General features: G+C 39.9%; 1 protein-coding gene across 1 annotated transcript in view; it reads left to right on the top strand.

Moving 5' to 3' along the window:
• The window catches only part of LOC126484340 (surfeit locus protein 1), a 76,620-nt gene that overhangs the window by 50,916 nt on the left and 11,910 nt on the right, over nt 1–13,794 (top strand). The window lies entirely within an intron of this gene.

The following is a 13,794-nucleotide window of genomic DNA, read 5'->3' on the forward strand; positions in this document are numbered from 1 at the left end:
AGGCATGCTTCGGCGATGTCTGGCAGCAAATGATAATGTGTGAGAAAGTCAGCTCTGATTATCGGTTCTCTCACACCCATTACAGTAAAGTCCTAGTGAAGATACAGCGTAATCCTAAATCCAGTTCTGTGTGTAGACAAGTTATTCACCACAGAGAGGTAGATCAGCAGCAACCAATGTGTATGCTGAACGGTCCATGGAAAAATACACAAATTCATCTACATCTACATCTACATTGATACTCCGCAAGCCACCCAACGGTGTGTGGCGGAGGGCACCTTACGTGCCACTGTCATTACCTCCCTTTCCTGTTCCAGTCGCGTATGGTTCGCGGGAAGAACGACTGTCTGAAAGCCTCCGTGCGCGCTCTAATCTCTCTGATTTTACATTCGTGATCTCCTCGGGAAGTATAAGTAGGGGGAAGCAATATATTCGATACCTCATCCAGAAACGCATCCTCTCGAAACCTGGCGAGCAAGCTACACCGCGATGCAGAGCGCCTCTCTTGCAGAGTCTGCCACTTGAGTTTATTAAACATCTCCGTAACGCTATCACGGTTACCAAATAACCCAGTGACGAAACGCGCCGCTCTTCTTTGGATCTTCTCTATCTCCTCCGTCAACCCGACCTGGTACGGATCCCACACTGATGAGCAATACTCAAGTATAGGTCGAACGAGTGTTTTGTAAGCCACCTCCTTTGTTGATGGACTACATTTTCTAAGCACTCTCCCAATGAATCTCAACCTGGTACCCGCCTTACCAACAATTGGAGCCTGTGTTCACTACAAGCTTCTGTCCTGTCTTCTCTACCAGTTATAAAGAGATGCAGTGATAGTGACTTACAATCGGGTGCACCTACTTCTGATTGATGTTGCTGTTTGCATTGTGCAGTGCATTTTTGCACTTGTTTTCCAAAGTTTCGATGATACCAACAAATACCATGTTGTGCTGTGCTGCCCTGTGCTGGAGAGTTTTTAAAGGAACAACTTCTAAATGATCTGCAAAAAGTCTTCTAGTGTTCCGATCAAAGAGTTGCTCTCTGATCTGTTTGCTCATTGCTTTATCCTTGTTTGTGAGGCTCTTGTAATCCACGCATGTCACCGTCAATGGGCTGCTGCATGCCGCAATTGTTGAACTGCGCAAGGACAGCACAGTCGTGTCCTGGAGTCTGTCTAAGGGGTCTGCTACAGTGTCCAGTGGCATCTCCATCTGGGACGCTATAAAGGCCTTTACTTGAGCTGGCAACTGGCTGCTCCACAGTGTATCCAGTATGCTCCACATGTCAACCTTGCTTCGCAGATGTCAGAGGTATTGAGACTTGTTTCTGTCCCCAGTGCCTTCCTGCGTGAGTACTTGCCTCTCGCTCTTCCTGTGAAGCTGACAATCTATGGATCAACTCTGTCTTGAGCCTGTCATATGATTCTGTCTCTGGAAGCATGGGTATTATGTCTTGTACTTTTGCAGCGTGGCAATGGTCCAGTTGTCTGACCACTAGTGTGGACTTTGTGGAGTCTTCTATTACTCCAATGTAGAGGAAACTTGCCTCGACTTGAGTGAACCATAACGCTGGATTGCATGGCTAAAATGGGGGCAATATCAACTAAGGCGGTTATGTTGACCATCTCGCAAAATTCTTGACTCTTGAAAAAGTGGTTATAATTATGCTGTTCAGTGTTTATTCTCACTGGTTGTATCACATCTAGGTCACCAATGTTGCAAGACTTGTTGATAGCTGTCCGAACTGAACATAGGCACTTGTAACTAGGTCAGGAACAGATACAAAATATTAATTCTGGTGTATCAAGAACAACAGCAAATCAGATCACTGTAGCACATGCAGAACAATCCGAATGTATATGTGAAATAGAGGGAACAATTGTTACAAGATAGGCAGTTGGCCAAGCTTTATCAGTAATTAACTGAAGTTTTTCTCAGAACAAAAAAATCATATAGCTTCACACTGCTGCAATGAGAAATTTAATCACAGTGTGTCTGGCAGCCAGCGTGCAAATTCTTTAGACAGCTTTGAATCAGAAATCAGCTGTTGACTTGTTATCGGAGTGTGTTGACAGCTGCCTCAACTACTTCATGTTCTAGTATCTTAGTACATCACCTCATCCACTGTTTCATATAGAGCTCATCAGTTCTCTCTCTCTCTCTCTCTCTCTCTCTCTCTCTCTCTCTCTCTCTCTCTATGTCTCTCTCTCTCTCTCTCTCTCTCTCTATCTATCTATCTATCTATCTATCTATCTATCTCTCGCCATGTTCAGCTGCTTAACAATTGTAGAAATACGAAGTTAATATAAACTACCAGAGCGGACTCTCTTAAATGTGCAACTTAGGCAGTCATCTAGACGACCAAAACTTTTAGGAGCACCAGATTTTGGGGGAAATTCCAGCAAATTGGAACATTCCTAAATAAGGAGACTTCTTGAACTACACTTTTCAGCAGCCATTATGATCACGATGAAAACAGAAGGTTTGCAAATAAACATTATTTATTAGAATTGCTTGGGAGTAAGGAGATCTTTTCCGTGTATAAGAGTAAATTTCTTTTGAGACTTAAAAATCCCTGGCACACTATGTCATATTAGCATATGGCCTCTATAAGAACCTTGAAGTACATGTTAAAAGGTAATCACAAAATAAAATCGTCAGATTTCATTTCCACATTGTTAGTAACGGTCTAAATACATTTTAATAAAGGCCTGAATGTTTAAGTAAGATAGAAGGTGACATGCCTGCTGCATTTTCAGTTAACAAATATACAACTCACCAATGGTGCTAAAATTACTTAGAGCCAGCTGTGTGTGTTATTAGTCTGTTTTGGACCAATATATACATTGGTTTTCATAAATCAAGACAGAGGGAGGCAAAAAAATAAATAAATAAATAAATAAAACTGGAACCTCATGAAGTTGTTAGGCAAATACGATGATACGTAACCAAGGTGGAGAACACATTATACAGCATAGTTAAATGTCTAAACACTGTTCCAGCTAAATAATCTGAATGTGTTCGAAATTCTCTCTGTTATAAAATTTGTAAAGACAGATGTAAACACTGAGGTTTGTCCAGGGAAATGTGTTGGAACCCTTGCTGTTCATTTTGTTAATTAATGACCTAGAAGTCAATTTTAATGGTAACATAGACCTTTTGCAGATGTCTCTACTGAAGTAGGAAAAAACTGCACAAACATTCAGCCATATCAAGATTTCAGAATGGTGCAAAGAATGGCAACTTGCCTTAAAGTTTCAGAAATGTCCAGTTTTGTGCTCCACAGCATGGAAAAACATAGTATCCTATAACTAGCAGTATTAGTGAGTCACAATTTTGTACAAATACCTGTTGGTAAGTATTTGTGCGTGTATGAAATGGAATGATGACATAAGCTCAGTCATAGGTAAAGTAGGAGGTGACTTTGGTTCACTGATGGGTATTAGGCAAATGCAGTTACTTTGTAAGAGAGATTGCTTCCAAAACAATTGTTCGACCCTCCTTAGAATCGTCTAACTCTGTAAGAACCATATGTTCACAAGTTTGAAAAATACTGTTGCTTTAGGGTGATCTTTGGGCTGTATTAGCCAAATGGCAGCTTGCATGTTGAACGAACTGGTGGCTGAAGTGCCACATTAGAGAATGGAATAGTTTTGAAGATAACAATAGCCTGAATGCTAAAAGAAAAAGTAGAAAAATATAAGTGTATGTCAATGATATTGTGTTCAAAGATGGTAGGTGCATGATTGTGGAGACTAGTGGCCATATCAAATGGTATAATTGCTAGACACTAAAACGAGGACCTATACACTAAGTGAAGTACGAGAAACAGTACGTTTTTGTGTTCATTGTGTGGTAAAGGATAAGTTTCTTTACAGGAAATAGTTTTTGATCTAACTGTGGTGTGTGAAGAGTTAATTTTCTTTCTTACTGACCAACATATATTTTGATTGGTAATTCACTGTTCCATATTTATTCCCCCCCCCCCCCCCCCCCCCCAAAAAAAAAAAAAAATCTCCTCCTGTGAGGTACGTCATTTAATTGGATAGATAAAAAATCTACTCACCAAGCGGTGGGAGACACACACATAAAAGACTGTTGTGATCGGCAAACTTTCAGAGCCAGTGACTCCTCCTTCAGGCACAAGAAATCTCGTCCGATGCAGTCTCCATCAACCAGTCTTTCCTTCTCATCCCATATGGTCAAGTCTCCCATGACCCATGGTTCTGGGTGACTTTCCCAAAATATACCCCTTTTCCTAGACCTCTCCAGTCCTTTTCCTTCACCCTTCCTCCTTCCCCTCAACCCTTCTACCTGAATAAGGAGGCACTGGCTCCGAAAGCTTGCCAGTCACAACAGTCTTGTATGTGTGTGTTTTGCTGCCACTTGGTGAGTAGATTTTTTATCTATCCAAGTAAATAATTTATCTATAATTGATTGTTTTCATTTTTGTTTTCATTGTGAGATACATCAGTTTGAAACAGCATCTGTAAGAGGAAGAATGCACAATAGATGAAGATGAAATTATGCAGAAAATTGCAGAGAATGAAAACAAAGAAAATTGCAGAGATTGATAACAAAATTAAAGAAAATAGACCAAAATACTAGAAAAAGAAAGTAAACAGAGGTAAGTCATAGCAAAGAAAAAAGAAGGAAGCAAGGCTGTGATGGGAAAGCCGAACAAGACAGAAAATTCACAACTATTCCAAACACAATACATGTGTACTGTACAAAAAGGAGATGGAACATAGTTTAAAATGTGGAAAAGCACAGCAGAAAGAAGAAGAAGAAGAAGAAGAAGACAGACAGACTGTGAATCTCATTATGCTGTAGTGATAACTAGGCCACAAAGGTATTTTATAAAAAATTTTAAGATTGTATATTATTTTTGCCAGTTCTCAAAATGTTATTTGTGAGCAGACACTTAAGCGCAGTGTGTTTGACTTGATATCTTCAACAAGTCAAGAGCTAATGAACAAGCGAGAGCAAGATCATGAACACTGCATAGATGCTGGATGACGCAGCTTGTCCCCACAACTAACACTGAGAGGGGTGATGACCTCCACCTGCTTATTATGTCTCACCAGCAGCTGACATATATGCCAACAAGACCATGAGTGCTGTAGCGTGGATGTAGAAAACATGACCAACCACATCATGATGGACCATGAGTGGTGCAGCCACATGCAAACAAACGAGTGTGATGAAAAGTGTATTTCATTTTATGTTCTTGTTAATTTATGTACTGTTTTCTTTCAGAAGACAATTAAAAATATTAGTGCACATGGTGATTGATGATATGAATGTTCTACAGTAAAATCTTTAGCAAAATGGCATTTCATGCTGGCTATTTTGGTTAATCATTACTATTGCTTTAATTTTTGTGTATTAGATTACTTCTGTGTTAAAATCATAGGGCATTGAATCAAGAGCACAGGGAGGATATATTTAGTGCAAATAAATGTGCATAAGGGTTTTTCAAAGTATTATCTCTGTCAGAATGTGTAGTGCTTGTGTGATAAATTAGTATATTGCACTAGCAGAGTTTTAATTTCTTGACATCAATGGTATTCCCTTCACTTAAAACTTCCGGGCTGATAGGCTGTGGTTGAAGTATAAAACTCTCTCCTGACATTTCGTCTCCAACTGCGGGAGACATCCTCGGAGGTAAAGTGGCGAACTGCGAAGAGAACTCGAGGAAGCGCTGATTATATAGGCAGTACAGAGGGCGCCACTGTCGATCACGTGGCGTCGGCTATGAGATTGTCTCTGGTAATGCCAACATTCTCGATTGAAAGTAATCGATCATCACGCTTGCGGTGCAACGCTGACATCCAAGTTTTATCCAGTGTAACACCTTCGTCTTTCCTGTTAAAATTATTACGATGTTTATCAATCTTGATAGCCTCTCTATACAAGCGTGCATAATAATGCGAGGTTTTTGATATGACGCTCATCTCGCTGAATTTTATTTCATGATTACCTTCCTGGTAAACATGTTCCGCTACGGCCGATTTATCCATGTCACCCAGGCGGCAATTCCTCTTATGTTCAACAAGACGGGTGTTCACACTTCTCCTTGTGGTACCGATGTAAACCTGTCCACAACTACAAGGAATTTTATATACCCCTAGTGTAGCCAAAGGGTGCCGTGCATCTTTTGCTGACCTTAAAAATCCTTTTATTTTTCTGGTGGGTCTGAAAATAGTTTCCACCCCATACTTGCCTAAAACTTTCCCATTGCGGTCTGTGACCTTACTAATGAACGGAAGAAAAACTTTGCTCTTGGACGACTGTTGTTCGACTATGAAGATTTTAAAAATGACAGATCGACTGGTGAAAGCGTCTTCATTTGGCTCTGACGATAAGAAGCTGCTTTGTAAAACAGAAGCGTACCCATCTAGACTTTATGGCTTACCCAAAGTTCATAAACCTGGGATTCCGTTGAGGCCAATTGTCAGCACTATAGGCGGACCAACACACGAGTTAGCTAGATACCTTACCTCAATGCTGCAGCCTTATGTTGGTAGGACGGACAGTCATATTAAAAATTCAGCTCATTTCATTGACAAGTTAAAGGATAAGAGCGTGGGCCCGGATGATATCCTCATCAGTTTTGACGTTGTGTCGTTATTTACCATGATTCCGGTAAACGAAGCTATCTTATGCATAGCGGATATTTTTCCTACTAATATTGTGGCATTATTCCGACACTGCCTCACCACAACCTACTTTCAATACAATAATAACTTTTATGAACAGATTGACGGGGTGGCTATGGGCAGTCCTCTCAGTCCTGCTGTGGTTAACTTATTTATGGAGACTTTTGAACAATGGGCGTTGCAGACTGCCAGTAAGAGAACAGCCAGATGGTATCGCTATGTCGATGACACGTTCGTAGTATGGACACACGGACCAGAGGAGTTGGATGCCTTCCTGACACATTTAAACAGCATTAATCCGAAAATCCAATTCACTACGGAGACGGAAAGGAATGGGCAATTGAACTTCCTGGACGTGTCTGTGATTAAACGACGGGACGGAACGTTGGGCCATAAGGTGCATAGAAAGTCCACACATACAGATCGTTATCTACACATAGAATCAAACCACCACCCTAGACAAAAAGGAGGTGTAATGAAAACTTTGGTAGACAGGGCATACAAACTTTGTGAACCTGTTTATTTAAAAGATGAGATTGCACATTTACGGTCAACTTTCGTGAAGAATGGCTATTCTAGCAAGGATATAGATCGAGCACTTCGTTCTAGGCAGAGAATCAGGAGTAACGACAAACAACAGTCATCCAAGGGCAAAGTTTTTCTCTTCCATTCATTAGTAAGGTCACAGACCGCATTGGGAAAGTTTTAGGCAAGTATGGGGTGGAAACTATTTTCAGACCCACCAGAACAATAAAAGAATTTTTAAGGTCGGCAAAAGATGCACAGCACCCTTTGGCTACACTGGGGGTATATAAAATTCCTTGTAGTTGTGGACAGGTTTACATCGGTACCACAAGGAGAAGTGTGAACACCCGTCTTGTTGAACATAAGAGGAATTGCCGCCTGGGTGACATGGATAAATCGGCCGTAGCGGAACATGTTTACCAGGAAGGTGATCATGAAATAAAATTCAGCAAGACGAGCGTCATATCAAAAACCTCGCATTATTATGCACGCTTCTATAAAGAGGCTATCGAGATTGATAAACATCGTAATAATTTTAACAGGAAAGACGAAGGTGTTAAACTGGATAAAACTTGGATGTCAGCATTGCACTGCAAGCGTGATGATCGATTACTTTCAATCGAGAATGTTGGCATTACCAGAGACAATCTCATAGCCGACGCCACGTGATCGACAGTGGCGCCCTCTGTACTGCCTATATAATCAGCGCTTCCTCGAGTTCTCTTCACAGTTCGTGGCCTCGACCGCAGTTGGAGGCGGCCAGAGTGGGCACAGACGGAATAGGGAACACCAAGAGCGTCAGGATAGCGCGACTCGCGGGCGCGGACCGACTAGGGAAGGGCAAACAGAACACCAGGCACCAGGCAGGCATAAATATGTGACCTGGTCCAGCAAGCAGCCAGTCTCAGGGAACACCTGATGAAGACGTCAAGTAATGACGTCGAAATATCGTGTTTGGAAGACGCTGATATCCGGCAGAAAACCCGATTTCCATGAGATGTCATCAAATCACTGGGAAAGTCTAAGAAATTACATCAGGTCAGAACACCATTGTAGAAGCAACGAAAAAAGCATGCCAAATTTAAAAGAACGCAAAACCTTTAAGATTGGCGAAGTTTTACAGAAGCCCAAAATGCAGCACAAACTTCAATGTGAAATCCTTTTAATACTTTCCATAATGAAACTCTGTCTCAAATCTGGCAGAAAATCCAAAGAGATTCTGGTCGTATGTAAAGTACACCAGCGGAAAGACACAATAATTACCCTCACTGTGTGATAACAATGGTGATGTTACTGATGATGATACTTCTAAAGCAGCATTCCTGAATATGGTTTATCAAATTCCATCACCAAGGACGACAAAGTAAATATTCCAGGTTTCGAATCATGAACACCTGTCACCATGAGTAACCTAGATAGCAAAGCAGCTCTTAAATCACATAATAAAGGCAAGGCCCCTGGCCCAGACAGTGTACCAGTTGGATTCCTTTCAGAGTATGCTGATACAGTAGTCCCCATTATTTAGGAATAATGTACAACCACTCACTTGATGAAAGATCCGTATGAAAAGACTGAAGAGTTGCGTAGGTCACACCAATACTCAAGAGAGGAAACAGGATAAATCTACTGAATTGCAGACCAATATTACTGACGTTGATTTGCAGCAGAAATTTTGGAACATATACTGAATTCAGACATTATGAATTACATCGAAGATAACAGTCTATTGACACATAGTAAGCATGAATTCAGAAAATATCATTCTTGTGAAACACAACTAGCTTTTTATTTACACAAAGTAATGAGTGCTATCAACAGGAGATGTCAGATTGATCCCATATTTCTAGATTTCCAGAAGGCTTTTGTCACTGTTCTAATGAAATTGCATGCCTATGGAGTATTGCTTCAGTTGTGTGACTGGATTTGTGATTTCCTGTCAGAAAGGGCACAGTATATATTGCTTCAGTTGTGTGATTGGATTCATGATTTCCTGTCATAAGGGGCACAGTATTATAGTAAGCAACAGAAAATAATCGAGTAAAACAGAAGGGATATCTGGCATTCCCCAAATAAGTGTTATGAGCCCTCTGCTGTTCCCGATAGACATAAACAATTTAGGAGACAATCTGAGCAGCCTTCTTAGATTGTTTGCAGATGATGCTGTCATTTACAAGCTAGTAGTCATCAGAAAAATCAAAACCAATTGCAAAATGACTTAGACATGATATATGTATGGTGCAAAAAGAGGCAATTATCTCTAAATAAGGGAAAGTGCGAGGTCATCAACAAGAATACAAAAAGAAATCTGTTAAATATCAGTTACACGATAAATCACGCTGATTTAAAGGTAGTCAATTCAACTAAATACCTAGGAATTACAATTATGAACAACTTAAGCTGGAACACTCACATAGATAATGTTGTGGGGAAGGCAGCCCAAGGACTACATTTTATTGTCAGAAAACTTAGAAGATGCAGCAGGTCTGTAAAGAGGCTGCATACACTTCGCTTGTCCATCCTCTGCTAGAGTATTGCTGTGCGGTAAGTGATTCTTACCGGACAAGATTGACTGAGGACGTCGAAGTAGTCCAAAAAAGGCAGTTTGTTTTGAATTATAGCAAAATAGGGGCGAGAGTGTCACCGATCGACAAGCGAGTTGGGGTAGCAATATCTTTTAACAGAATTTCAGTCACCAACTTTGTCCTCTGAATGTAAAAATATTTTACTATTGTCATCCTACATAGGGAGAAATGATGACTGTAATAAAATAAATTGGAGCTCGTACAGAAAGATTTAAATGTTCATTTTTCCCATGCGCTGTTAGAGAAAATGGTTTGAAGAAGCCTATGACAGTCACATAATGGTGAATTGTAGAGTAACAATGTAACTGTTTAGTGCATGAAACATTTAAAAAAAATCAGCATAGGTAAATTCTAAACATAACATAACAAATGGTACAGTGAGTGAAAGATGAACTCTCAAATTTTTTCAACAATGTGGTGCCAGCAGGCTAGTTTGGAAAACCACCAACAGTTAGGACCACCAATTGTAGTTGTTGAAAATGGTGCTGAACCAGGCAGAGAAAGCATTTTGTCTGCTACAGTTAATTCATTGCCAGTTGGTAGTGAGTGTGCAAAGAACTTACTGGGCCAGGTTTCACGAGAAACCATCAGTCTATAACAGCATAGTGAAGTGGCACAAGAAATTGGAGGATGATGGTTGGTTGTGCAATGCGGAACATTAGGACTGACCAGGCATGTCAGAACATGATGTTGCGAAATGTCACAACATCTACCTATCAAGTTAGTGCAAAATTGAACATCTCTCAGCCAAAAGTGCGGAAAATCCTTCGCAAATGATTAAGAGTGAAGCTGTAGAAAATGCAGATCCTGCACATCATAAGCTATGACAATAAATTGTGTTGTCTGCAGTTCTGCATTATAGTACTACTATCTTGAAAGTGACAACTTCACTAGCAAATAAATCCTCAGTGACAAAGTCCCTCTTTGTCCTTAAGGAAAGGTCATCCGACACAACACAAGCACAAGGGGTACAGAGAATCCACATGCAACTGTTGAACATGTCTAGGGTACTGATAAAATTAATGTGTTCTGTGCTATGGCCAACAAGGCAATCTACAGACCCTTCCTCCTCTAGAGATCTGTCAGGGGTCACTTATCTTAACATGCTGCATGGAATTTTTGTCATTCAACAAGGTGGTGCCCCTCCCTTCCAGTTTTCCAGGGTAATGTATGAGGTTACCGGAATGAGACTTGCACATAGCTGGGTAGGTTTAGGTTATGTTGCGGTTGCTAATTTGTTGTTGCTTGAGTGGCCAACAGGGTTACCGGACTTGATGCCTTGCGATATTTTCTTGAGAGTTTACATCAAGGATGGCATTTATGTTCCACCTATACCATAAAATCTCAAAGACTCGTAATACCGCATCACAGCAGCTGTTCTTAATGTCACTCCTGATGTGTTGGGCAGATTATGGTTATAGTTGGGCTACCCAATCAGATGTATGTCTTGTGATAAAGGGTGCACACACACAGAACATTATTAAACATTGTAAAAAAAGAAAAAAAAAAGCTTCAAGGGTTTGTCTTTCACATACTGTATCATTTATTTTGTTTTTCTTGGCCATTTATCTGTATCAATTTTTTTAAAGTATTTTATGGACTTCATAATTACCCTGTACTGTAGTTGAGTAATGATCCTAAGCACACAAACTATTAAAAATAAAAGGAATGATGCTGGAAGCATTTGATAACAAGGAGAAGGAATAGGCAGACAAATGAGCAGAGGAAAGGAAACACTGAAGATATTGTACTCATTGTTCTGAAATAAAATGAAAGTGACCCAGACATTAGTCAGATGAATGGTTCATTTATAGGGAGTAATCTTTATGATTACCTAATGTAACAACGGTAGAAACTTCAGGAAAAAAGGTAGGATAAACTTTGATGCATAAAGCTGAACAGTGCTATATTTATGTTCTTCTATTTCAGGATAAACTTTGATGCATAAAGCTGAACAGTGCTATATTTATGTTCTTCTATTTCATCACTCTATTTTGACGGCTTCCCTTTCTTTCCTTGCCTCTCTTATTTTTCACCATTTTATTCCTTTTTCCCTATTCTCTGTAGTGGTGCAATTGTTTCTGTTACTTTGACTCTCTTTGTGTCTGATTTGAAAGGATTAGCAGAAGGAACTGCTAACCCACATATTTTGAGTCATTGCATGTTATGTGCTAGTTTAACTTCAGACACGAGAACACAAATGCAATGAGACAACACAATTTATGTTGTAGACAATGTTTTCTAGCAATACATGTGCAACTGTTTGCTATCAGTATGTGGTGCATTAAGTATGTTAGATATAAAGTGATCATACTAATTCTTACTAAATTGAGGGATATCACTTTCTTGTGCCTACTCCTTCATTTGTCAGCTGCCCTATCTGTCATTTCTAACATCACATGATTTGAATCTCATTTTTCGCTAGCTTTTTCCTCTTATCATGGGGTTGTGGGTGACTTTCTATTTTAGTTCTTGAACAATTGTGTTCCTTCCAACCATTTTTTTCTATTTTACTGCATGAAAATATCTTTGGTTGCAAAAGTTAGCATTTGTGTTGCCTTTTGTTTGTTTGCATCTGTGTTTGCAATCCCTTCATATGAAAATATATTTAATTTAGTTTACCTGTGAAGTAAGCTACATTTCATGCAAATAATTTCTGTTTAAAGAATTTGGAAGATAATGCAATAACTCCAAGTAGTTATGTTACGTTGTACAGGTTGGCAGCCAGTCAAGGAATATTTTAGGAAATTGGTTAGAAAATTGTATTTCAAAGATCACAGTCAAATCTTGACAAGTTTACCCCAGAGCAACTTCAGCTCTGCCCGTGTGACCCAAGTTGCAGTTCTGTACAGTTAAAGTTGCTGACAAGAGATGCCTTCATCCCTCTGCTGAGGCTGCTGGCAAATTCATGCCATCAATTTGATTGGTCTGCAGCTTGTGGTCTAGTGGCCAGTGTTGCTGCCTCTCGATCACAGGGTCGGCTTCAGTTCCCACCCAGGTTAGGGATTTTCTCTTCCCAGGGACTGGGTGTTTATGTTATCATCATCATCATCATCATCATTTGTGACAGTGGCTAGTACTTTGTACGAGCGCTGATCACTGCGCAGTTGAGTGCCCCACAAACCACCACCACTAATAATAATAATAATAATAGTAATAATAATAATAATCAGTAGCTTGTGTGTGACTCTGGAGGGTTTTGCAGACTAGACTTTTTTTGTTGACAGGCAGAGCCTCTGGCTCTGTGCCCCATGACTGGCTGCTGGCAGAACTTAACATGAGCCACCTCCTCTCCCATTGCCCAATTTATTTATATTTAGTTTGTTCTACATCCTAGACTGGCCTACACTTGGTAACTTTCTACCTTAGGTACATCCCATGTATCCCATACACTTAAATATATTCTCTCTTTTGACCTAATTTCCTGTTTCATCACTTAAAGGCAGACCTGGGTACCCAACTGCCAAGTCCTGCCTGCAGGACCACCTGTACATTGTCGTCGGGAGTGGACAACAACCTCCCTCATCCCCACACATATACTACATGTTTTGTTCATTCTGTGATGGAATATTGTTATGCAAGTCCTTTTTGTGATTGGATGCCTCAGATAAGACCTGCACACTGTGTTATATTCAGTTGGTTACTATGAAAAGATTCTTATTCAGTCTGCATATCAAAGTTCATTGATGTGGAGTGATACATAATTGTGGAAAGAATGTCAAAATACATAATAAGTATCTACGGGTGTGAAATTAAAATGTTGGTGTTGGAAAAACTTGTTCTGCAGTACAAACTAGCTCAGAAATGTAAAGGATTAAGCTCACATGGCTTTCTGTTTTTTAATTTTCTTATGAATGCTGATATTATCATTTCACTTTCCAGTTATGGGTATAAATGAAATTCATATATATTATACAGAAGAACTTATAACTGTGCAAGACCAACTTGTGTGCATTCAGAGTGTGATGGACTTACAAAAAGATAAAGCTGTGAGGGACTTGAAAATTCCTGAATCCTCTATAAGGC

The sequence above is a fragment of the Schistocerca serialis genome, chromosome 1 (assembly GCF_023864345.2).
Source record: "Schistocerca serialis cubense isolate TAMUIC-IGC-003099 chromosome 1, iqSchSeri2.2, whole genome shotgun sequence".
Lineage (NCBI taxonomy): Eukaryota > Metazoa > Arthropoda > Insecta > Orthoptera > Acrididae > Schistocerca > Schistocerca serialis.